The sequence below is a fragment of the Thunnus maccoyii genome, chromosome 24 (genome assembly GCF_910596095.1).
Source record: "Thunnus maccoyii chromosome 24, fThuMac1.1, whole genome shotgun sequence".
NCBI lineage: Eukaryota > Metazoa > Chordata > Actinopteri > Scombriformes > Scombridae > Thunnus > Thunnus maccoyii.
Genome location: NC_056556.1, coordinates 17,917,765 through 17,935,574, shown reverse-complemented (window position 1 = coordinate 17,935,574; position 17,810 = coordinate 17,917,765). Strand labels below are relative to the sequence as shown.

General features: G+C 57.6%; 47 non-coding genes and 2 pseudogenes across 47 annotated transcripts; all 49 read left to right on the top strand.

The window, feature by feature from the left end:
* Positions 1-95: 95 nt before the first annotated feature.
* On the top strand, positions 96-214 carry LOC121892813. The gene has a single exon (XR_006094778.1). It is a non-coding gene; the product is annotated as a 5S ribosomal RNA (ribosomal RNA).
* A 254-nt stretch (positions 215-468) lies between these two features.
* On the top strand, positions 469-587 carry LOC121892775. The gene has a single exon (XR_006094741.1). It is a non-coding gene; the product is annotated as a 5S ribosomal RNA (ribosomal RNA).
* Positions 588-811: 224 nt separating this feature from the next.
* Positions 812-930, top strand: LOC121893331. Its single transcript, XR_006095238.1, has one exon. It is a non-coding gene; the product is annotated as a 5S ribosomal RNA (ribosomal RNA).
* Positions 931-1,186: 256 nt separating this feature from the next.
* On the top strand, positions 1,187-1,305 carry LOC121892575. Its single transcript, XR_006094550.1, has one exon. It is a non-coding gene; the product is annotated as a 5S ribosomal RNA (ribosomal RNA).
* Positions 1,306-1,529: 224 nt separating this feature from the next.
* On the top strand, positions 1,530-1,648 carry LOC121892711. Its single transcript, XR_006094679.1, has one exon. It is a non-coding gene; the product is annotated as a 5S ribosomal RNA (ribosomal RNA).
* A 254-nt stretch (positions 1,649-1,902) lies between these two features.
* On the top strand, positions 1,903-2,021 carry LOC121893319. Its single transcript, XR_006095227.1, has one exon. It is a non-coding gene; the product is annotated as a 5S ribosomal RNA (ribosomal RNA).
* Positions 2,022-2,245: 224 nt separating this feature from the next.
* Positions 2,246-2,354, top strand: LOC121892907 (annotated as a pseudogene).
* A 254-nt stretch (positions 2,355-2,608) lies between these two features.
* LOC121892472 lies at positions 2,609-2,727 on the top strand. Its single transcript, XR_006094447.1, has one exon. It is a non-coding gene; the product is annotated as a 5S ribosomal RNA (ribosomal RNA).
* A 224-nt stretch (positions 2,728-2,951) lies between these two features.
* Positions 2,952-3,070, top strand: LOC121893210. The gene has a single exon (XR_006095122.1). It is a non-coding gene; the product is annotated as a 5S ribosomal RNA (ribosomal RNA).
* Positions 3,071-3,324: 254 nt separating this feature from the next.
* Positions 3,325-3,443, top strand: LOC121892847. Its single transcript, XR_006094811.1, has one exon. It is a non-coding gene; the product is annotated as a 5S ribosomal RNA (ribosomal RNA).
* Positions 3,444-3,699: 256 nt separating this feature from the next.
* On the top strand, positions 3,700-3,818 carry LOC121892797. Its single transcript, XR_006094762.1, has one exon. It is a non-coding gene; the product is annotated as a 5S ribosomal RNA (ribosomal RNA).
* A 256-nt stretch (positions 3,819-4,074) lies between these two features.
* On the top strand, positions 4,075-4,193 carry LOC121892746. Its single transcript, XR_006094713.1, has one exon. It is a non-coding gene; the product is annotated as a 5S ribosomal RNA (ribosomal RNA).
* A 256-nt stretch (positions 4,194-4,449) lies between these two features.
* On the top strand, positions 4,450-4,568 carry LOC121892574. The gene has a single exon (XR_006094549.1). It is a non-coding gene; the product is annotated as a 5S ribosomal RNA (ribosomal RNA).
* A 253-nt stretch (positions 4,569-4,821) lies between these two features.
* On the top strand, positions 4,822-4,940 carry LOC121892509. Its single transcript, XR_006094483.1, has one exon. It is a non-coding gene; the product is annotated as a 5S ribosomal RNA (ribosomal RNA).
* A 254-nt stretch (positions 4,941-5,194) lies between these two features.
* Positions 5,195-5,313, top strand: LOC121892869. The gene has a single exon (XR_006094832.1). It is a non-coding gene; the product is annotated as a 5S ribosomal RNA (ribosomal RNA).
* Positions 5,314-5,569: 256 nt separating this feature from the next.
* On the top strand, positions 5,570-5,688 carry LOC121892841. The gene has a single exon (XR_006094805.1). It is a non-coding gene; the product is annotated as a 5S ribosomal RNA (ribosomal RNA).
* Positions 5,689-5,944: 256 nt separating this feature from the next.
* LOC121893320 lies at positions 5,945-6,063 on the top strand. Its single transcript, XR_006095228.1, has one exon. It is a non-coding gene; the product is annotated as a 5S ribosomal RNA (ribosomal RNA).
* A 257-nt stretch (positions 6,064-6,320) lies between these two features.
* Positions 6,321-6,439, top strand: LOC121892573. The gene has a single exon (XR_006094548.1). It is a non-coding gene; the product is annotated as a 5S ribosomal RNA (ribosomal RNA).
* A 253-nt stretch (positions 6,440-6,692) lies between these two features.
* LOC121892508 lies at positions 6,693-6,811 on the top strand. The gene has a single exon (XR_006094482.1). It is a non-coding gene; the product is annotated as a 5S ribosomal RNA (ribosomal RNA).
* Positions 6,812-7,065: 254 nt separating this feature from the next.
* Positions 7,066-7,184, top strand: LOC121892507. Its single transcript, XR_006094481.1, has one exon. It is a non-coding gene; the product is annotated as a 5S ribosomal RNA (ribosomal RNA).
* A 224-nt stretch (positions 7,185-7,408) lies between these two features.
* LOC121893209 lies at positions 7,409-7,527 on the top strand. Its single transcript, XR_006095121.1, has one exon. It is a non-coding gene; the product is annotated as a 5S ribosomal RNA (ribosomal RNA).
* Positions 7,528-7,781: 254 nt separating this feature from the next.
* On the top strand, positions 7,782-7,900 carry LOC121893306. The gene has a single exon (XR_006095216.1). It is a non-coding gene; the product is annotated as a 5S ribosomal RNA (ribosomal RNA).
* Positions 7,901-8,124: 224 nt separating this feature from the next.
* Positions 8,125-8,243, top strand: LOC121893295. The gene has a single exon (XR_006095205.1). It is a non-coding gene; the product is annotated as a 5S ribosomal RNA (ribosomal RNA).
* Positions 8,244-8,499: 256 nt separating this feature from the next.
* On the top strand, positions 8,500-8,618 carry LOC121892852. The gene has a single exon (XR_006094816.1). It is a non-coding gene; the product is annotated as a 5S ribosomal RNA (ribosomal RNA).
* A 254-nt stretch (positions 8,619-8,872) lies between these two features.
* Positions 8,873-8,991, top strand: LOC121892824. Its single transcript, XR_006094789.1, has one exon. It is a non-coding gene; the product is annotated as a 5S ribosomal RNA (ribosomal RNA).
* A 224-nt stretch (positions 8,992-9,215) lies between these two features.
* Positions 9,216-9,334, top strand: LOC121893208. The gene has a single exon (XR_006095120.1). It is a non-coding gene; the product is annotated as a 5S ribosomal RNA (ribosomal RNA).
* Positions 9,335-9,588: 254 nt separating this feature from the next.
* Positions 9,589-9,707, top strand: LOC121892437. Its single transcript, XR_006094413.1, has one exon. It is a non-coding gene; the product is annotated as a 5S ribosomal RNA (ribosomal RNA).
* A 224-nt stretch (positions 9,708-9,931) lies between these two features.
* On the top strand, positions 9,932-10,050 carry LOC121892768. Its single transcript, XR_006094734.1, has one exon. It is a non-coding gene; the product is annotated as a 5S ribosomal RNA (ribosomal RNA).
* Positions 10,051-10,306: 256 nt separating this feature from the next.
* On the top strand, positions 10,307-10,425 carry LOC121892796. The gene has a single exon (XR_006094761.1). It is a non-coding gene; the product is annotated as a 5S ribosomal RNA (ribosomal RNA).
* A 256-nt stretch (positions 10,426-10,681) lies between these two features.
* LOC121892745 lies at positions 10,682-10,800 on the top strand. Its single transcript, XR_006094712.1, has one exon. It is a non-coding gene; the product is annotated as a 5S ribosomal RNA (ribosomal RNA).
* Positions 10,801-11,024: 224 nt separating this feature from the next.
* Positions 11,025-11,143, top strand: LOC121892848. Its single transcript, XR_006094812.1, has one exon. It is a non-coding gene; the product is annotated as a 5S ribosomal RNA (ribosomal RNA).
* Positions 11,144-11,399: 256 nt separating this feature from the next.
* On the top strand, positions 11,400-11,518 carry LOC121893207. Its single transcript, XR_006095119.1, has one exon. It is a non-coding gene; the product is annotated as a 5S ribosomal RNA (ribosomal RNA).
* A 256-nt stretch (positions 11,519-11,774) lies between these two features.
* Positions 11,775-11,892, top strand: LOC121892853. Its single transcript, XR_006094817.1, has one exon. It is a non-coding gene; the product is annotated as a 5S ribosomal RNA (ribosomal RNA).
* A 254-nt stretch (positions 11,893-12,146) lies between these two features.
* LOC121892930 lies at positions 12,147-12,265 on the top strand (annotated as a pseudogene).
* A 256-nt stretch (positions 12,266-12,521) lies between these two features.
* LOC121892805 lies at positions 12,522-12,640 on the top strand. The gene has a single exon (XR_006094770.1). It is a non-coding gene; the product is annotated as a 5S ribosomal RNA (ribosomal RNA).
* A 224-nt stretch (positions 12,641-12,864) lies between these two features.
* Positions 12,865-12,983, top strand: LOC121892710. Its single transcript, XR_006094678.1, has one exon. It is a non-coding gene; the product is annotated as a 5S ribosomal RNA (ribosomal RNA).
* A 286-nt stretch (positions 12,984-13,269) lies between these two features.
* Positions 13,270-13,388, top strand: LOC121892849. Its single transcript, XR_006094813.1, has one exon. It is a non-coding gene; the product is annotated as a 5S ribosomal RNA (ribosomal RNA).
* A 256-nt stretch (positions 13,389-13,644) lies between these two features.
* LOC121893381 lies at positions 13,645-13,763 on the top strand. The gene has a single exon (XR_006095288.1). It is a non-coding gene; the product is annotated as a 5S ribosomal RNA (ribosomal RNA).
* A 224-nt stretch (positions 13,764-13,987) lies between these two features.
* LOC121893206 lies at positions 13,988-14,106 on the top strand. Its single transcript, XR_006095118.1, has one exon. It is a non-coding gene; the product is annotated as a 5S ribosomal RNA (ribosomal RNA).
* Positions 14,107-14,392: 286 nt separating this feature from the next.
* On the top strand, positions 14,393-14,511 carry LOC121892585. The gene has a single exon (XR_006094559.1). It is a non-coding gene; the product is annotated as a 5S ribosomal RNA (ribosomal RNA).
* Positions 14,512-14,767: 256 nt separating this feature from the next.
* Positions 14,768-14,886, top strand: LOC121893380. The gene has a single exon (XR_006095287.1). It is a non-coding gene; the product is annotated as a 5S ribosomal RNA (ribosomal RNA).
* Positions 14,887-15,110: 224 nt separating this feature from the next.
* Positions 15,111-15,229, top strand: LOC121892597. Its single transcript, XR_006094571.1, has one exon. It is a non-coding gene; the product is annotated as a 5S ribosomal RNA (ribosomal RNA).
* Positions 15,230-15,483: 254 nt separating this feature from the next.
* On the top strand, positions 15,484-15,602 carry LOC121893205. Its single transcript, XR_006095117.1, has one exon. It is a non-coding gene; the product is annotated as a 5S ribosomal RNA (ribosomal RNA).
* Positions 15,603-15,858: 256 nt separating this feature from the next.
* LOC121893010 lies at positions 15,859-15,977 on the top strand. Its single transcript, XR_006094925.1, has one exon. It is a non-coding gene; the product is annotated as a 5S ribosomal RNA (ribosomal RNA).
* Positions 15,978-16,231: 254 nt separating this feature from the next.
* On the top strand, positions 16,232-16,350 carry LOC121893204. The gene has a single exon (XR_006095116.1). It is a non-coding gene; the product is annotated as a 5S ribosomal RNA (ribosomal RNA).
* Positions 16,351-16,606: 256 nt separating this feature from the next.
* LOC121893283 lies at positions 16,607-16,725 on the top strand. Its single transcript, XR_006095194.1, has one exon. It is a non-coding gene; the product is annotated as a 5S ribosomal RNA (ribosomal RNA).
* Positions 16,726-16,947: 222 nt separating this feature from the next.
* On the top strand, positions 16,948-17,066 carry LOC121893203. Its single transcript, XR_006095115.1, has one exon. It is a non-coding gene; the product is annotated as a 5S ribosomal RNA (ribosomal RNA).
* Positions 17,067-17,320: 254 nt separating this feature from the next.
* LOC121892488 lies at positions 17,321-17,439 on the top strand. The gene has a single exon (XR_006094463.1). It is a non-coding gene; the product is annotated as a 5S ribosomal RNA (ribosomal RNA).
* Positions 17,440-17,663: 224 nt separating this feature from the next.
* Positions 17,664-17,782, top strand: LOC121892520. The gene has a single exon (XR_006094493.1). It is a non-coding gene; the product is annotated as a 5S ribosomal RNA (ribosomal RNA).
* The last annotated feature ends 28 nt before the right edge of the window (positions 17,783-17,810 follow it).

The window sequence follows — 17,810 nt, the reverse complement described above, 5'->3', positions numbered from 1 at the left end:
GGATCGGAACGCTCTCCCCGCAGCTGCCGCCTGGGCGTTGAAGGCGCGTCTGACGAGCGACATCCCTAAAAGGCCCATGCGTGGTACCTTGGACAGCTTGCGGCCATACCACCCTGAACACGCCCGATCTCGTCTGATCTCGGAAGCTAAGCAGGGTCGGGCCTGTTTAGTACTTGGATGGGAGACCGCCTGGGAATACCAGGTGATGTAAGCTTTTTCACTTTTCTCCACAAGCGCCCGCCCGCCGTGTTTAACGTAGGGATCCTCTCTCTTGTTTTCCTCCGTGTCTGTGCAGAACTGTGCGCGGGAGTCCCACTATGGTATTTCTCCGACGGAGGAATGGATCGGAACGCTCTCCCCGCAGCTGCCGCATGGGCGTTGAAGGCGCGTCTGACGAGCGACATCCCTAAAAGGCCCATGCGTGGTACCTTGGACAGCTTAAAAGGCCCATGCGTGGTACCTTGGACAGCTTACGGCCATACCACCCTGAACACGCCCGATCTCGTCTGATCTCGGAAGCTAAGCAGGGTAGGGCCTGGTTAGTACTTGGCTTGGAGACCGCCTGGGAATACCAGGTGCTGTAAGCTTTTTCACTTTTCTCCACAAGCGCCCGCCCGCCGTGTTTAACGTAGGGATCCTCTCTCTTGTTTTCCTCCGTGTCTGTGCAGAACTGTGCGCGGGAGTCCCACTCTCTGGTATTTCTCCGACGGAGGAATGGATCGGAACGCTCTCCCCGCAGCTGCCGCCTGGGCGTTGAAGGCGCGTCTGACGAGCGACATCCCTAAAAGGCCCATGCGTGGTACCTTGGACAGCTTACGGCCATACCACCCTGAACACGCCCGATCTCGTCTGATCTCGGAAGCTAAGCAGGGTAGGGCCTGGTTAGTACTTGGATGGGAGACCGCCTGGGAATACCAGGTGCTGTAAGCTTTTTCACTTTTCTCCACAAGCGCCCGCCCGCCGTGTTTAACGTAGGGATCCTCTCTCTTGTTTTCCTCCGTGTCTGTGCAGAACTGTGCGCGGGAGTCCCACTCTCTGGTATTTCTCCGACGGAGGAATGGATCGGAAGGCTCTCCCCGCAGCTGCCGCCTGGGCCTTGAAGGCGCGTCTGACGAGCGACATCCCTAAAAGGCCCATGCGTGGTACCTTGGACAGCTTAAAAGGCCCATGCGTGGTACGTTGGACAGCTTACGGCCATACCACCCTGAACACGACCGATCTCGTCTGATCTCGGAAGCTAAGCAGGGTCGGGCCTGGTTAGTACTTGGATGGGAGACCGCCTGGGAATACCAGGTGCTGTAAGCTTTTTCACTTTTCTCCACAAGCGCCCGCCCGCCGTGTTTGACGTAGGGATCCTCTCTCTTGTTTTCCTCCGTGTCTGTGCAGAACTGTGCGCGGGAGTCCCACTCTCTGGTATTTCTCCGACGGAGAAATGGATCGGAACACTCTCCCCGCAGCTGCCGCCTGGGCGTTGAAGGCGCGTCTGACGAGCGACATCCCTAAAAGGCCCATGCGTGGTACCTTGGACAGCTTACGGCCATACCACCCTGAACACGCCCAATCTCGTCTGATCTCGGAAGCTAAGCAGGGTCGGGCCTGGTTAGTACTTGGATGGGAGACCGCCTGGGAATACCAGGTGCTGTAAGCTTTTTCACTTTTCTCCACAAGCGCCCGCCCGCCGTGTTTAACGTAGGGATCCTCTCTCTTGTTTTCCTCCGTGTCTGTGCAGAACTGTGCGCGGGAGTCCCACTATGGTATTTCTCCGACGGAGGAATGGATCGGAACGCTCTCCCCGCAGCTGCCGCCTGGGCGTTGAAGGCGCGTCTGACGAGCGACATCCCTAAAAGGCCCATGCGTGGTACCTTGGACAGCTTAAAAGGCCCATGCGTGGTACCTTGGACAGCTTACGGCCATACCACCCTGAACACGCCCGATCTCGTCTGATCTCGGAAGCTAAGCAGGGTAGGGCCTGGTTAGTACTTGGATGGGAGACCGCCTGGGAATACCAGGTGCTGTAAGCTTTTTCACTTTTCTCCACAAGCGCCCGCCCGCCGTGTTTAACGTAGGGATCCTCTCTCTTGTTTTCCTCCGTGTCTGTGCAGAACTGTGCGCGGGAGTCCCACTCTCTGGTATTTCTCCGACGGAGGAATGGATCGGAACGCTCTCCCCGCAGCTGCCGCCTGGGCGTTGAAGGCGCGTCTGACGAGCGACATCCCTAAAAGGCCCATGCGTGGTACCTTGGACAGCTTACGGCCATACCACCCTGAACACGCCTGATCTCGGAAGCTAAGCAGGGTCGGGCCTGGTTAGTACTTGGATGGGAGACCGCCTGGGAATACCAGGTGCTGTAAGCTTTTTCACCTTTCTCCACAAGCGCCCGCCCGCCGTGTTTAACGTAGGGATCCTCTCTCTTGTTTTCCTCCGTGTCTGTGCAGAACTGTGCGCGGGAGTCCCACTATGGTATTTCTCCGACGGAGGAATGGATCGGAACGCTCTCCCCGCAGCTGCCGCCTGGGCGTTGAAGGCGCGTCTGACGAGCGACATCCCTAAAAGGCCCATGCGTGGTACCTTGGACAGCTTAAAAGGCCCATGCGTGGTACCTTGGACAGCTGACGGCCATACCACCCTGAACACGCCCGATCTCGTCTGATCTCGGAAGCTAAGCAGGGTCGGGCCTGGTTAGTACTTGGATGGGAGACCGCCTGGGAATACCAGGTGCTGTAAGCTTTTTCACTTTTCTCCACGAGCGCCCGCCCGCCGTGTTTAACGTAGGGATCCTCTCTCTTGTTTTCCTCCGTGTCTGTGCAGAACTGTGCGCGGGAGTCCCACTCTCTGGTATTTCTCCGACGGAGGAATGGATCGGAACGCTCTCCCCGCAGCTGCCGCCTGGGCGTTGAAGGCGCGTCTGACGAGCGACATCCCTAAAAGGCCCATGCGTGGTACCTTGGACAGCTTACGGCCATACCACCCTGAACACGCCCGATCTCGTCTGATCTCGGAAGCTAAGCAGGGTCGGGCCTGGTTAGTACTTGGATGGGAGACCGCCTGGGAATACCAGGTGCTGTAAGCTTTTTCACCTTTCTCCACAAGCGCCCGCCCGCCGTGTTTAACGTAGGGATCCTCTCTCTTGTTTTCCTCCGTGTCTGTGCAGAACTGTGCGCGGGAGTCCCACTATGGTATTTCTCCGACGGAGGAATGGATCGGAACGCTCTCCCCGCAGCTGCCGCCTGGGCGTTGAAGGCGCGTCTGACGAGCGACATCCCTAAAAGGCCCATGCGTGGTACCTTGGACAGCTTAAAAGGCCCATGCGTGGTACCTTGGACAGCTTACGGGCATACCACCCTGAACACGCCAGATCTCGTCTGATCTCGGAAGCTAAGCAGGGTAGGGCCTGGTTAGTACTTGCATGGGAGACCGCCTGGGAATACCAGGTGCTGTAAGCTTTTTCACTTTTCTCCACAAGCGCCCGCCCGCCGTGTTTAACGTAGGGATCCTCTCTCTTGTTTTCCTCCGTGTCTGTGCAGAACTGTGCGCGGGAGTCCCACTCTCTGGTATTTCTCCGACGGAGGAATGGATCGGAACGCTCTCCCCGCAGCTGCCGCCTGGGCGTTGAAGGCGCGTCTGACGAGCGACATCCCTAAAAGGCCCATGCGTGGTACCTTGGACAGCTTAAAAGGCCCATGCGTGGTACCTTGGACAGCTTACGGCCATCCCACCCTGAACACGCCCGATCTCGTCTGATCTCGGAAGCTAAGCAGGGTCGGGCCTGGTTAGTACTTGGATGGGAGACCGCCTGGGAATACCATGTGCTGTAAGCTTTTTCACTTTTCTCCACAAGCGCCCGCCCGCCGTGTTTAACGTAGGGATCCTCTCTCTTGTTTTCCTCCGTGTCTGTGCAGAACTGTGCGTGGGAGTCCCACTCTCTGGTATTTCTCCGACAGAGGAATGGATCGGAACGCTCTCCCCGCAGCTGCCGCCTGGGTGTTGAAGGCGCGTCTGACGAGCGACATCCCTAAAAGGCCCATGCGTGGTACCTTGGACAGCTTAAAAGGCCCATGCGTGGTACCTTGGACAGCTTACGGCCATACCACCCTGAACACGCCGGATCTCGTCTGATCTCGGAAGCTAAGCAGGGTGGGGCCTGGTTAGTACTTGGATGGGAGACCGCCTGGGAATACCAGGTGCTGTAAGCTTTCTCACTTTTCTCCACAAGCGCCCGCCCGCCGTGTTTAACGTAGGGATCCTCTCTCTTGTTTTCCTCCGTGTCTGTGCAGAACTGTGCGCGGGAGTCCCACTCTCTGGTATTTCTCCGACGGAGGAATGGATCGGAACGCTCTCCCCGCAGCTGCCGCCTGGGCCTTGAAGGCGCGTCTGACGAGCGACATCCCTAAAAGGCCCATGCGTGGTACCTTGGACAGCTTAAAAGGCCCATGCGTGGTACGTTGGACAGCTTACGGCCATACCACCCTGAACACGACCGATCTCGTCTGATCTCGGAAGCTAAGCAGGGTCGGGCCTGGTTAGTACTTGGATGGGAGACCGCCTGGGAATACCAGGTGCTGTAAGCTTTTTCACTTTTCTCCACAAGCGCCCGCCCGCCGTGTTTAACGTAGGGATCCTCTCTCTTGTTTCCTCCGTGTCTGTGCAGAACTGTGCGCGGGAGTCCCACTCTGGTATTTCTCCGACGGAGGAATGGATCGGAACGCTCTCCCCGCAGCTGCCGCCTGGGCGTTGAAGGCGCGTCTGACGAGCGACATCCCTAAAAGGCCCATGCGTGGTACCTTGGACAGCTTAAAAGGCCCATGCGTGGTACCTTGGACAGCTTACGGCCATACCACCCTGAACACGCCAGATCTCGTCTGATCTCGGAAGCTAAGCAGGGTAGGGCCTGGTTAGTACTTGGATGGGAGACCGCCTGGGAATACCAGGTGCTGTAAGCTTTTTCACTTTTCTCCACAAGCGCCCGCCCGCCGTGTTTAACGTAGGGATCCTCTCTCTTGTTTTCCTCCGTGTCTGTGCAGAACTGTGCGCGGGAGTCCCACTATGGTATTTCTCCGACGGAGGAATGGATCGGAACGCTCTCCCCGCAGCTGCCGCCTGGGCGTTGAAGGCGCGTCTGACGAGCGACATCCCTAAAAGGCCCATGCGTGGTACCTTGGACAGCTTAAAAGGCCCATGCGTGGTACCTTGGACAGCTTACGGGCATACCACCCTGAACACGCCAGATCTCGTCTGATCTCGGAAGCTAAGCAGGGTAGGGCTTGGTTAGTACTTGCATGGGAGACCGCCTGGGAATACCAGGTGCTGTAAGCTTTTTCACTTTTCTCCACAAGCGCCCGCCCGCCGTGTTTAACGTAGGGATCCTCTCTCTTGTTTTCCTCCGTGTCTGTGCAGAACTGTGCGCGGGAGTCCCACTCTCTGGTATTTCTCCGACGGAGGAATGGATCGGAACGCTCTCCCCGCAGCTGCCGCCTGGGCGTTGAAGGCGCGTCTGACGAGCGACATCCCTAAAAGGCCCATGCGTGGTACCTTGGACAGCTTAAAAGGCCCATGCGTGGTACCTTGGACAGCTTACGGCCATCCCACCCTGAACACGCCCGATCTCGTCTGATCTCGGAAGCTAAGCAGGGTCGGGCCTGGTTAGTACTTGGATGGGAGACCGCCTGGGAATACCATGTGTTGTAAGCTTTTTCACTTTTCTCCACAAGCGCCCGCCCGCCGTGTTTAACGTAGGGATCCTCTCTCTTGTTTTCCTCCGTGTCTGTGCAGAACTGTGCGTGGGAGTCCCACTCTCTGGTATTTCTCCGACAGAGGAATGGATCGGAACGCTCTCCCCGCAGCTGCCGCCTGGGTGTTGAAGGCGCGTCTGACGAGCGACATCCCTAAAAGGCCCATGCGTGGTACCTTGGACAGCTTAAAAGGCCCATGCGTGGTACCTTGGACAGCTTACGGCCATACCACCCTGAACACGCCCGATCTCGTCTGATCTCGGAAGCTAAGCAGGGTGGGGCCTGGTTAGTACTTGGATGGGAGACCGCCTGGGAATACCAGGTGCTGTAAGCTTTCTCACTTTTCTCCACAAGCGCCCGCCCGCCGTGTTTAACGTAGGGATCCTCTCTCTTGTTTTCCTCCGTGTCTGTGCAGAACTGTGCGCGGGAGTCCCACTCTCTGGTATTTCTCCGACGGAGGAATGGATCGGAACGCTCTCCCCCGCAGCTGCCGCCTGGGCCTTGAAGGCGCGTCTGACGAGCGACATCCCTAAAAGGCCCATGCGTGGTACCTTGGACAGCTTAAAAGGCCCATGCGTGGTACGTTGGACAGCTTACGGCCATACCACCCTGAACACGACCGATCTCGTCTGATCTCGGAAGCTAAGCAGGGTCGGGCCTGGTTAGTACTTGGATGGGAGACCGCCTGGGAATACCAGGTGCTGTAAGCTTTTTCACTTTTCTCCACAAGCGCCCGCCCGCCGTGTTTAACGTAGGGATCCTCTCTCTTGTTTCCTCCGTGTCTGTGCAGAACTGTGCGCGGGAGTCCCACTCTGGTATTTCTCCGACGGAGGAATGGATCGGAACGCTCTCCCCGCAGCTGCCGCCTGGGCGTTGAAGGCGCGTCTGACGAGCGACATCCCTAAAAGGCCCATGCGTGGTACCTTGGACAGCTTAAAAGGCCCATGCGTGGTACCTTGGACAGCTTACGGCCATACCACCCTGAACACGCCAGATCTCGTCTGATCTCGGAAGCTAAGCAGGGTAGGGCCTGGTTAGTACTTGGATGGGAGACCGCCTGGGAATACCAGGTGCTGTAAGCTTTTTCACTTTTCTCCACAAGCGCCCGCCCGCCGTGTTTAACGTAGGGATCCTCTCTCTTGTTTTCCTCCGTGTCTGTGCAGAACTGTGCGCGGGAGTCCCACTCTGGTATTTCTCCGACGGAGGAATGGATCGGAACGCTCTCCCCGCAGCTGCCGCCTGGGCGTTGAAGGCGCGTCTGACGAGCGACATCCCTAAAAGGCCCATGCGTGGTACCTTGGACAGCTTAAAAGGCCCATGCGTGGTACCTTGGACAGCTTACGGCCATACCACCCTGAACACGCCAGATCTCGTCTGATCTCGGAAGCTAAGCAGGGTAGGGCCTGGTTAGTACTTGGATGGGAGACCGCCTGGGAATACCAGGTGCTGTAAGCTTTTTCACTTTTCTCCACAAGCGCCCGCCCGCCGTGTTTAACGTAGGGATCCTCTCTCTTGTTTTCCTCCGTGTCTGTGCAGAACTGTGCGCGGGAGTCCCACTCTCTGGTATTTCTCCGACGGAGGAATGGATCGGAACGCTCTCCCCGCAGCTGCCGCCTGGGCGTTGAAGGCGCGTCTGACGAGCGACATCCCTAAAAGGCCCATGCGTGGTACCTTGGACAGCTTACGGCCATACCACCCTGAACACGCCCGATCTCGTCTGATCTCGGAAGCTAAGCAGGGTCGGGCCTGGTTAGTACTTGGATGGGAGACCGCCTGGGAATACCAGGTGCTGTAAGCTTTTTCACTTTTCTCCACAAGCGCCCGCCCGCCGTGTTTAACGTAGGGATCCTCTCTCTTGTTTTCCTCCGTGTCTGTGCAGAACTGTGCGCGGGAGTCCCACTATGGTATTTCTCCGACGGAGGAATGGATCGGAACGCTCTCCCCGCAGCTGCCGCCTGGGCCTTGAAGGCGCGTCTGACGAGCGACATCCCTAAAAGGCCCATGCGTGGTACCTTGGACAGCTTAAAAGGCCCATGCGTGGTACCTTGGACAGCTTACGGCCATACCACCCTGAACACGCCCGATCTCGTCTGATCTCGGAAGCTAAGCAGGGTAGGGCCTGGTTAGTACTTGGATGGGAGACCGCCTGGGAATACCAGGTGCTGTAAGCTTTTTCACTTTTCTCCACAAGCGCCCGCCCGCCGTGTTTAACGTAGGGATCCTCTCTCTTGTTTTCCTCCGTGTCTGTGCAGAACTGTGCGCGGGAGTCCCACTCTCTGGTATTTCTCCGACGGAGGAATGGATCGGAACGCTCTCCCCGCAGCTGCCGCCTGGGCGTTGAAGGCGCGTCTGACGAGCGACATCCCTAAAAGGCCCATGCGTGGTACGTTGGACAGCTTACGGCCATACCACCCTGAACACGCCCGATCTCGTCTGATCTCGGAAGCTAAGCAGGGTAGGGCCTGGTTAGTACTTGGATGGGAGACCGCCTGGGAATACCAGGTGCTGTAAGCTTTTTCACTTTTCTCCACAAGCGCCCGCCCGCCGTGTTTAACGTAGGGATCCTCTCTCTTGTTTTCCTCCGTGTCTGTGCAGAACTGTGCGCGGGAGTCCCACTCTCTGGTATTTCTCCGACGGAGGAATGGATCGGAAGGCTCTCCCCGCAGCTGCCGCCTGGGCGTTGAAGGCGCGTCTGACGAGCGACATCCCTAAAAGGCCCATGCGTGGTACCTTGGACAGCTTAAAAGGCCCATGCATGGTACGTTGGACAGCTGACGGCCATACCACCCTGAACACGACCGATCTCGTCTGATCTCGGAAGCTAAGCAGGGTCGGGCCTGGTTAGTACTTGGATGGGAGACCGCCTGGGAATACCAGGTGATGTAAGCTTTTTCACTTTTCTCCACAAGCGCCCGCCCGCCGTGTTTAACGTAGGGATCCTCTCTCTTGTTTTCCTCCGTGTCTGTGCAGAACTGTGCGCGGGAGTCCCACTCTGGTATTTCTCCGACGGAGGAATGGATCGGAACGCTCTCCCCGCAGCTGCCGCCTGGGCGTTGAAGGCGCGTCTGACGAGCGACATCCCTAAAAGGCCCATGCGTGGTACCTTGGACAGCTTAAAAGGCCCATGCGTGGTACCTTGGACAGCTTACGGGCATACCACCCTGAACACGCCAGATCTCGTTTGATCTCGGAAGCTAAGCAGGGTAGGGCCTGGTTAGTACTTGGATGGGAGACCGCCTGGGAATACCAGGTGCTGTAAGCTTTTTCACTTTTCTCCACAAGCGCCCGCCCGCCGTGTTTAACGTAGGGATCCTCTCTCTTGTTTTCCTCCGTGTCTGTGCAGAACTGTGCGCGGGAGTCCCACTCTCTGGTATTTCTCCGACGGAGGAATGGATCGGAACGCTCTCCCCGCAGCTGCCGCCTGGGCGTTGAAGGCGCGTCTGACGAGCGACATCCCTAAAAGGCCCATGCGTGGTACCTTGGACAGCTTACGGCCATACCACCCTGAACACGCCCGATCTCGTCTGATCTCGGAAGCTAAGCAGGGTCGGGCCTGGTTAGTACTTGGATGGGAGACCGCCTGGGAATACCAGGTGCTGTAAGCTTTTTCACTTTTCTCCACAAGCGCCCGCCCGCCGTGTTTAACGTAGGGATCCTCTCTCTTGTTTTCCTCCGTGTCTGTGCAGAACTGTGCGCGGGAGTCCCACTATGGTATTTCTCCGACGGAGGAATGGATCGGAACGCTCTCCCCGCAGCTGCCGCCTGGGCGTTGAAGGCGCGTCTGACGAGCGACATCCCTAAAAGGCCCATGCGTGGTACCTTGGACAGCTTAAAAGGCCCATGCGTGGTACCTTGGACAGCTTACGGCCATACCACCCTGAACACGCCCGATCTCGTCTGATCTCGGAAGTTAAGCAGGGTAGGGCCTGGTTAGTACTTGGATGGGAGACCGCCTGGGAATACCAGGTGCTGTAAGCTTTTTCACTTTTCTCCACAAGCGCCCGCCCGCCGTGTTTAACGTAGGGATCCTCTCTCTTGTTTTCCTCCGTGTCTGTGCAGAACTGTGCGCGGGAGTCCCACTCTCTGGTATTTCTCCGACGGAGGAATGGATCGGAACGCTCTCCCCGCAGCTGCCGCCTGGGCGTTGAAGGCGCGTCTGACGAGCGACATCCCTAAAAGGCCCATGCGTGGTACCTTGGACAGCTTACGGCCATACCACCCTGAACATGCCCGATCTCGTCTGATCTCGGAAGCTAAGCAGGGTCGGGCCTGGTTAGTACTTGGATGGGAGACCGCCTGGGAATACCAGGTGATGTAAGCTTTTTCACTTTTCTCCACAAGCGCCCGCCCGCCGTGTTTAACGTAGGGATCCTCTCTCTTGTTTTCCTCCGTGTCTGTGCAGAACTGTGCGCGGGAGTCCCACTCTCTGGTATTTCTCCGACGGAGGAATGGATCGGAACGCTCTCCCCGCAGCTGCCGCCTGGGCGTTGAAGGCGCGTCTGACGAGCGACATCCCTAAAAGGCCCATGCGTGGTACCTTGGACAGCTTAAAAGGCCCATGCGTGGTACCTTGGACAGCTTACGGCCATCCCACCCTGAACACGCCCGATCTCGTCTGATCTCGGAAGCTAAGCAGGGTCGGGCCTGGTTAGTACTTGGATGGGAGACCGCCTGGGAATACCATGTGCTGTAAGCTTTTTCACTTTTCTCCACAAGCGCCCGCCCGCCGTGTTTAACGTAGGGATCCTCTCTCTTGTTTTCCTCCGTGTCTGTGCAGAACTGTGCGTGGGAGTCCCACTCTCTGGTATTTCTCCGACAGAGGAATGGATCGGAACGCTCTCCCCGCAGCTGCCGCCTGGGTGTTGAAGGCGCGTCTGACGAGCGACATCCCTAAAAGGCCCATGCGTGGTACCTTGGACAGCTTAAAAGGCCCATGCGTGGTACCTTGGACAGCTTACGGCCATACCACCCTGAACACGCCGGATCTCGTCTGATCTCGGAAGCTAAGCAGGGTGGGGCCTGGTTAGTACTTGGATGGGAGACCGCCTGGGAATACCAGGTGCTGTAAGCTTTCTCACTTTTCTCCACAAGCGCCCGCCCGCCGTGTTTAACGTAGGGATCCTCTCTCTTGTTTTCCTCCGTGTCTGTGCAGAACTGTGCACGGGAGTCCCACTCTCTGGTATTTCTCCGACGGAGGAATGGATCGGAACGCTCTCCCCGCAGCTGCCGCCTGGGCGTTGAAGGCGCGTCTGACGAGCGACATCCCTAAAAGGCCCATGCGTGGTACCTTGGACAGCTTACGGCCATACCACCCTGAACACCCCTGATCTCGTCTGATCTCGGAAGGTAAGCAGGGTCGGGCCTGGTTAGTACTTGGATGGGAGACCGCCTGGGAATACCATGTGCTGTAAGCTTTTTCACTTTTCTCCACAAGCGCCCGCCCGCCGTGTTTAACGTAGGGATCCTCTCTCTTGTTTTCCTCCGTGTCTGTGCAGAACTGTGCGCGGGAGTCCCACTCTCTGGTATTTCTCCGACGGAGGAATGGATCGGAACGCTCTCCCCGCAGCTGCCGCCTGGGTGTTGAAGGCGCGTCTGACGAGCGACATCCCTAAAAGGCCCATGCGTGGTACCTTGGACAGCTTAAAAGGCCCATGCGTGGTACCTTGGACAGCTTACGGCCATACCACCCTGAACACGCCCGATCTCGTCTGATCTCGGAAGCTAAGCAGGGTCGGGCCTGGTTAGTACTTGGATGGGAGACCGCCTGGGAATACCAGGTGCTGTAAGCTTTTTCACTTTTCTCCACAAGCGCCCGCCCGCCGTGTTTAACGTAGGGATCCTCTCTCTTGTTTTCCTCCGTGTCTGTGCAGAACTGTGCGCGGGAGTCCCACTCTCTGGTATTTCTCCGACGGAGGAATGGATCGGAACGCTCTCCCCGCAGCTGCCGCCTGAGCCTTGAAGGCGCGTCTGACGAGCGACATCCCTAAAAGGCCCATGCGTGGTACCTTGGACAGCTTAAAAGGCCCATGCGTGGTACCTTGGACAGCTTACGGCCATACCACCTGAACACGCCCGATCTCGTCTGATCTCGGAAGCTAAGCAGGGTCGGGCCTGGTTAGTACTTGCATGGGAGACCGCCTGGGAATACCAGGTGCTGTAAGCTTTTTCACTTTTCTCCACAAGCGCCCGCCCGCCGTGTTTAACGTAGGGATCCTCTCTCTTGTTTTCCTCCGTGTCTGTGCAGAACTGTGCGCGGGAGTCCCACTCTGGTATTTCTCCGACGGAGGAATGGATCGGAACGCTCTCCCCGCAGCTGCCGCCTGGGCGTTGAAGGCGCGTCTGACGAGCGACATCCCTAAAAGGCCCATGCGTGGTACCTTGGACAGCTTAAAAGGCCCATGCGTGGTACCTTGGGCAGCTTACGGTCATCCCACCCTGAACACGCACGAGCTCGTCTGATGTCGGAAGCTAAGCAGGGTCGGGCCTGGTTAGTACTTGGATGGGAGACCGCCTGGGAATACCATGTGCTGTAAGCTTTTTCACTTTTCTCCACAAGCGCCCGCCCGCCGTGTTTAACGTAGGGATCCTCTCTCTTGTTTTCCTCCGTGTCTGTGCAGAACTGTGCGCGGGAGTCCCACTCTCTAGTATTTCTCCGACAGAGGAATGGATCGGAACGCTCTCCCCGCAGCTGCCGCCTGGGTGTTGAAGGCGCGTCTGACGAGCGACATCCCTAAAAGGCCCATGCGTGGTACCTTGGACAGCTTAAAAGGCCCATGCGTGGTACCTTGGACAGCTTACGGCCATACCACCCTGAACACGCCGGATCTCGTCTGATCTCGGAAGCTAAGCAGGGTGGGGCCTGGTTAGTACTTGCATGGGAGACCGCCTGGGAATACCAGGTGCTGTAAGCTTTTTCACTTTTCTCCACAAGCACCCGCCCGCCGTGTTTAACGTAGGGATCCTCTCTCTTGTTTTCCTCCGTGTCTGTGCAGAACTGTGCGCGGGAGTCCCACTCTCTGGTATTTCTCCGACGGAGAAATGGATCGGAACGCTCTCCCCGCAGCTGCCGCCTGGGCGTTGAAGGCGCGTCTGACGAGCGACATCCCTAAAAGGCCCATGCGTGGTACCTTGGACAGCTTACGGCCATACCACCCTGAACACGCCCAATCTCGTCTGATCTCGGAAGCTAAGCAGGGTCGGGCCTGGTTAGTACTTGGATGGGAGACCGCCTGGGAATACCAGGTGCTGTAAGCTTTTTCACTTTTCTCCACAAGCGCCCGCCCGCCGTGTTTAACGTAGGGATCCTCTCTCTTGTTTTCCTCCGTGTCTGTGCAGAACTGTGCGCGGGAGTCCCACTCTGGTATTTCTCCAACGGAGGAATGTATCGGAACGCTCTCCCCGCAGCTGCCGCCTGGGTGTTGAAGGCGCATCTGACGAGCGACATCCCTAAAAGGCCCATGCGTGGTACCTTGGACAGCTTAAAAGGCCCATGCGTGGTACCTTGGACAGCTTAAAAGGCCCATGCGTGGTACCTTGGACAGCTTACGGCCATACCACCCTGAACAAGCCCGATCTCGTCTGATCTCGGAAGCTAAGCAGGGTCGGGCCTGGTTAGTACTTGGATGGGAGACAGCCTGGGAATACCAGGTGCTGTAAGCTTTTTCACTTTTCTCCACAAGCGCCCGCCCGCCGTGTATAACGTAGGGATCCTCTCTCTTGTTTTCCTCCGTGTCTGTGCAGAACTGTGCGCGGGAGTCCCACTCTCTGGTATTTCTCCGACGGAGGAATGGATCGGAAGGCTCTCCCCGCAGCTGCCGCCTGGGCCTTGAAGGCGCGTCTGACGAGCGACATCCCTAAAAGGCCCATGCGTGGTACCTTGGACAGCTTAAAAGGCCCATGCGTGGTACCTTGGACAGCTTACGGCCATACCACCCTGAACACGCCCGATCTCGTCTGATCTCGGAAGCCAAGCAGGGTCGGGCCTGGTTAGTACTTGGATGGGAGACCGCCTGGGAATACCAGGTGCTGTAAGCTTTTTCACTTTTCTCCACAAGCGCCCGCCCGCCGTGTTTAACGTAGGGATCCTCTCTCTTGTTTTCCTCCGTGTCTGTGCAGAACTGTGCGCGGGAGTTCCACTCTCTGGTATTTCTCCGACGGAGGAATGGATCGGAACGCTCTCCCCGCAGCTGCCGCCTGGGCGTTGAAGGCGCGTCTGACGAGCGACATCCCTAAAAGGCCCATGCGTGGTACCTTGGACAGCTTACGGCCATACCACCCTGAACACGCCCGATCTCGTCTGATCTCGGAAGCTAAGCAGGGTCGGGCCTGGTTAGTACTTGGATGGGAGACCGCCTGGGAATACCAGGTGCTGTAAGCTTTCTCACTTTTCTCCACAAGCGCCCGCCCGCCGTGTTTAACGTAGGGATCCTCTCTCTTGTTTTCCTCCGTGTCTGTGCAGAACTGTGCGCGGGAGTCCCACTCTGGTATTTCTCCAACGGAGGAATGTATCGGAACGCTCTCCCCGCAGCTGCCGCCTGGGTGTTGAAGGCGCATCTGACGAGCGACATCCCTAAAAGGCCCATGCGTGGTACCTTGGACAGCTTAAAAGGCCCATGCGTGGTACCTTGGACAGCTTAAAAGGCCCATGCGTGGTGCCTTGGACAGCTTACGGCCATACCACCCTGAACAAGCCCGATCTCGTCTGATCTCGGAAGCTAAGCAGGGTCGGGCCTGGTTAGTACTTGGATGGGAGACCGCCTGGGAATACCAGGTGCTGTAAGCTTTTTCACTTTTCTCCACAAGCGCCCGCCCGCCGTGTATAACGTAGGGATCCTCTCTCTTGTTTTCCTCCGTGTCTGTGCAGAACTGTGCGCGGGAGTCCCACTCTCTGGTATTTCTCCGACGGAGGAATGGATCGGAAGGCTCTCCCCGCAGCTGCCGCCTGGGCCTTGAAGGCGCGTCTGACGAGCGACATCCCTAAAAGGCCCATGCGTGGTACCTTGGACAGCTTAAAAGGCCCATGCGTGGTACCTTGGACAGCTTACGGCCATACCACCCTGAACACGCCCGATCTCGTCTGATCTCGGAAGCCAAGCAGGGTCGGGCCTGGTTAGTACTTGGATGGGAGACCGCCTGGGAATACCAGGTGCTGTAAGCTTTTTCACTTTTCTCCACAAGCGCCCGCCCGCCGTGTTTAACGTAGGGATCCTCTCTCTTGTTTTCCTCCGTGTCTGTGCAGAACTGTGCGCGGGAGTTCCACTCTCTGGTATTTCTCCGACGGAGGAATGGATCGGAACGCTCTCCCCGCAGCTGCCGCCTGGGCGTTGAAGGCGCGTCTGACGAGCGACATCCCTAAAAGGCCCATGCGTGGTACCTTGGACAGCTTACGGCCATACCACCCTGAACACGCCCGATCTCGTCTGATCTCGGAAGCTAAGCAGTGTCGGGCCTGGTTAGTACTTGGATGGGAGACCGCCTGGGAATACCAGGTGCTGTAAGCTTTCTCACTTTTCTCCACAAGCGCCCGCCCGCCGTGTTTAACGTAGGGATCCTCTCTCTTGTTTTCCTCCGTGTCTGTGCAGAACTGTGCGCGGGAGTCCCACTCTGGTATTTCTCCAACGGAGGAATGTATCGGAACACTCTCCCCGCAGCTGCCGCCTGGGTGTTGAAGGCGCATCTGACGAGCGACATCCCTAAAAGGCCCATGCGTGGTACCTTGGACAGCTTAAAAGGCCCATGCGTGGTACCTTGGACAGCTTACGGCCATACCACCCTGAACACGCCCGATCTCGTCTGATCTCGGAAGCTAAGCAGGGTCGGGCCTGGTTAGTACTTGGATGGGAGACCGCCTGGGAATACCAGGTGCTGTAAGCTTTTTCACTTTTCTCCACAAGCGCCCGCCCGCCGTGTTTAACGTAGGGATCCTCTCTCTTGTTTTCCTCCGTGTCTGTGCAGAACTGTGCGCGGGAGTCCCACTCTCTGGTATTTCTCCGACGGAGGAATGGATCGGAACGCTCTCCCCGCAGCTGCCGCCTGGGCGTTGAAGGCGCGTCTGACGAGCGACATCCCTAAAAGGCCCATGCGTGGTACCTTGGACAGCTTAAAAGGCCCATGCGTGGTACCTTGGACAGCTTACGGCCATACCACCCTGAACACGCCCGATCTCATCTGATCTCGGAAGCTAAGCAGGGTCGGGCCTGGTTAGTACTTGGATGGGAGACCGCCTGGGAATACCAGGTGCTGTAAGCTTTTTCACTTTTCTCCACAAGCGCCCGCCCGCCGTGTTTAACGTAGGGATCCTCTCTCTTGTTTTCCTCCGTGTCTGTGCAGAACTGTGCGCGGGAGTCCCACTCTGGTATTTCTCCGACGGAGGAATGGATCGGAACGCTCTCCCCGCAGCTGCCGCCTGGGCGTTGAAGGCGCGTCTGACGAGCGACATCCCTAAAAGGCCCATGCGTGGTACCTTGGACAGCTTAAAAGGCCCATGCGTGGTACCTTGGACAGCTTACGGCCATACCACCCTGAACACGCCCGATCTCGTCTGATCTCGGAAGCTAAGCAGGGTCGGGCCTGGTTAGTACTTGGATGGGAGACCGCCTGGGAATACCAGGTGCTGTAAGCTTTTTCACTTTTCTCCACAAGCGCCCGCCCGCCGTGTTTAACGTAGGGATCCTCTCTCTTGTTTTCCTCCGTGTCTGTGCAGAACTGTGCGCGGGAGTCCCACTCTCTGGTATTTCTCCGACGGAGGAATGGATCGGAACGCTCTCCCCGCAGCTGCCGCCTGGGCGTTGAAGGCGCGTCTGACGAGCGACATCCCTAAAAGGCCCATGCGTGGTACCTTGGACAGCTTAAAAGGCCCATGCGTGGTACCTTGGACAGCTTACGGCCATACCACCCTGAACACGCCCGATCTCGTCTGATCTCGGAAGCTAAGCAGGGTAGGGCCTGGTTAGTACTTGGATGGGAGACCGCCTGGGAATACCAGGTGCTGTAAGCTTTTTCACTTTTCTCCACAAGCGCCCGCCCGCCGTGTTTAACGTAGGGATCCTCTCTCTTGTTTTCCTCCGTGTCTGTGCAGAACTGTGCGCGGGAGTCCCACTCTGGTATTTCTCCGACGGAGGAATGGATCGGAACGCTCTCCCCGCAGCTGCCGCCTGGGCGTTGAAGGCGCGTCTGACGAGCGACATCCCTAAAAGGCCCATGCGTGGTACCTTGGACAGCTTACGGCCATACCACCCTGAACACGCCCGATCTCGTCTGATCTCGGAAGCTAAGCAGGGTCGGGCCTGGTTAGTACTTGGATGGGAGACCGCCTGGGAATACCAGGTGCTGTAAGCTTTTTCACTTTTCTCCACAAGCGCCCGCCCGCCGTGTTTAACGTAGGGATCCTCTCTCTTGTTTTCCTCCGTGTCTGTGCAGAACTGTGCGCGGGAGTCCCACTCTGGTATTTCTCCGACGGAGGAATGGATCGGAACGCTCTCCGCGCAGCTGCCGCCTGGGCGTTGAAGGCGCGTCTGAGGAGCGACATCCCTAAAAGGCCCATGCGTGGTACCTTGGACAGCTTAAAAGGCCCATGCGTGGTACCTTGGACAGCTTACGGCCATACCACCCTGAACACGCCCGATCTCGTCTGATCTTGGAAGCTAAGCAGGGTCGGGCCTGGTTAGTACTTGGATGGGAGACCGCCTGGGAATACCAGGTGCTGTAAGCTTTTTCACTTTTCTCCACAAGCGCCCGCCCGCCGTGTTTAACGTAGGGATCCTCTCTCTTGTTTTCCTCCGTGTCTGTGCAGAACTGTGCGCGGGAGTCCCACTCTCTGGTATTTCTCCGACGGAGGAATGGATCGGAACGCTCTCCCCGCAGCTGCCGCCTGGGCGTTGAAGGCGCGTCTGACGAGCGACATCCCTAAAAGGCCCATGCGTGGTACCTTGGACAGCTTACGGCCATACCACCCTGAACACGCCCGATCTCATCTGATCTCGGAAGCTAAGCAGGGTCGGGCCTGGTTAGTACTTGGATGGGAGACCGCCTGGGAATACCATGTGCTGTAAGCTTTTTCACTTTTCTCCACAAGCGCCCGCC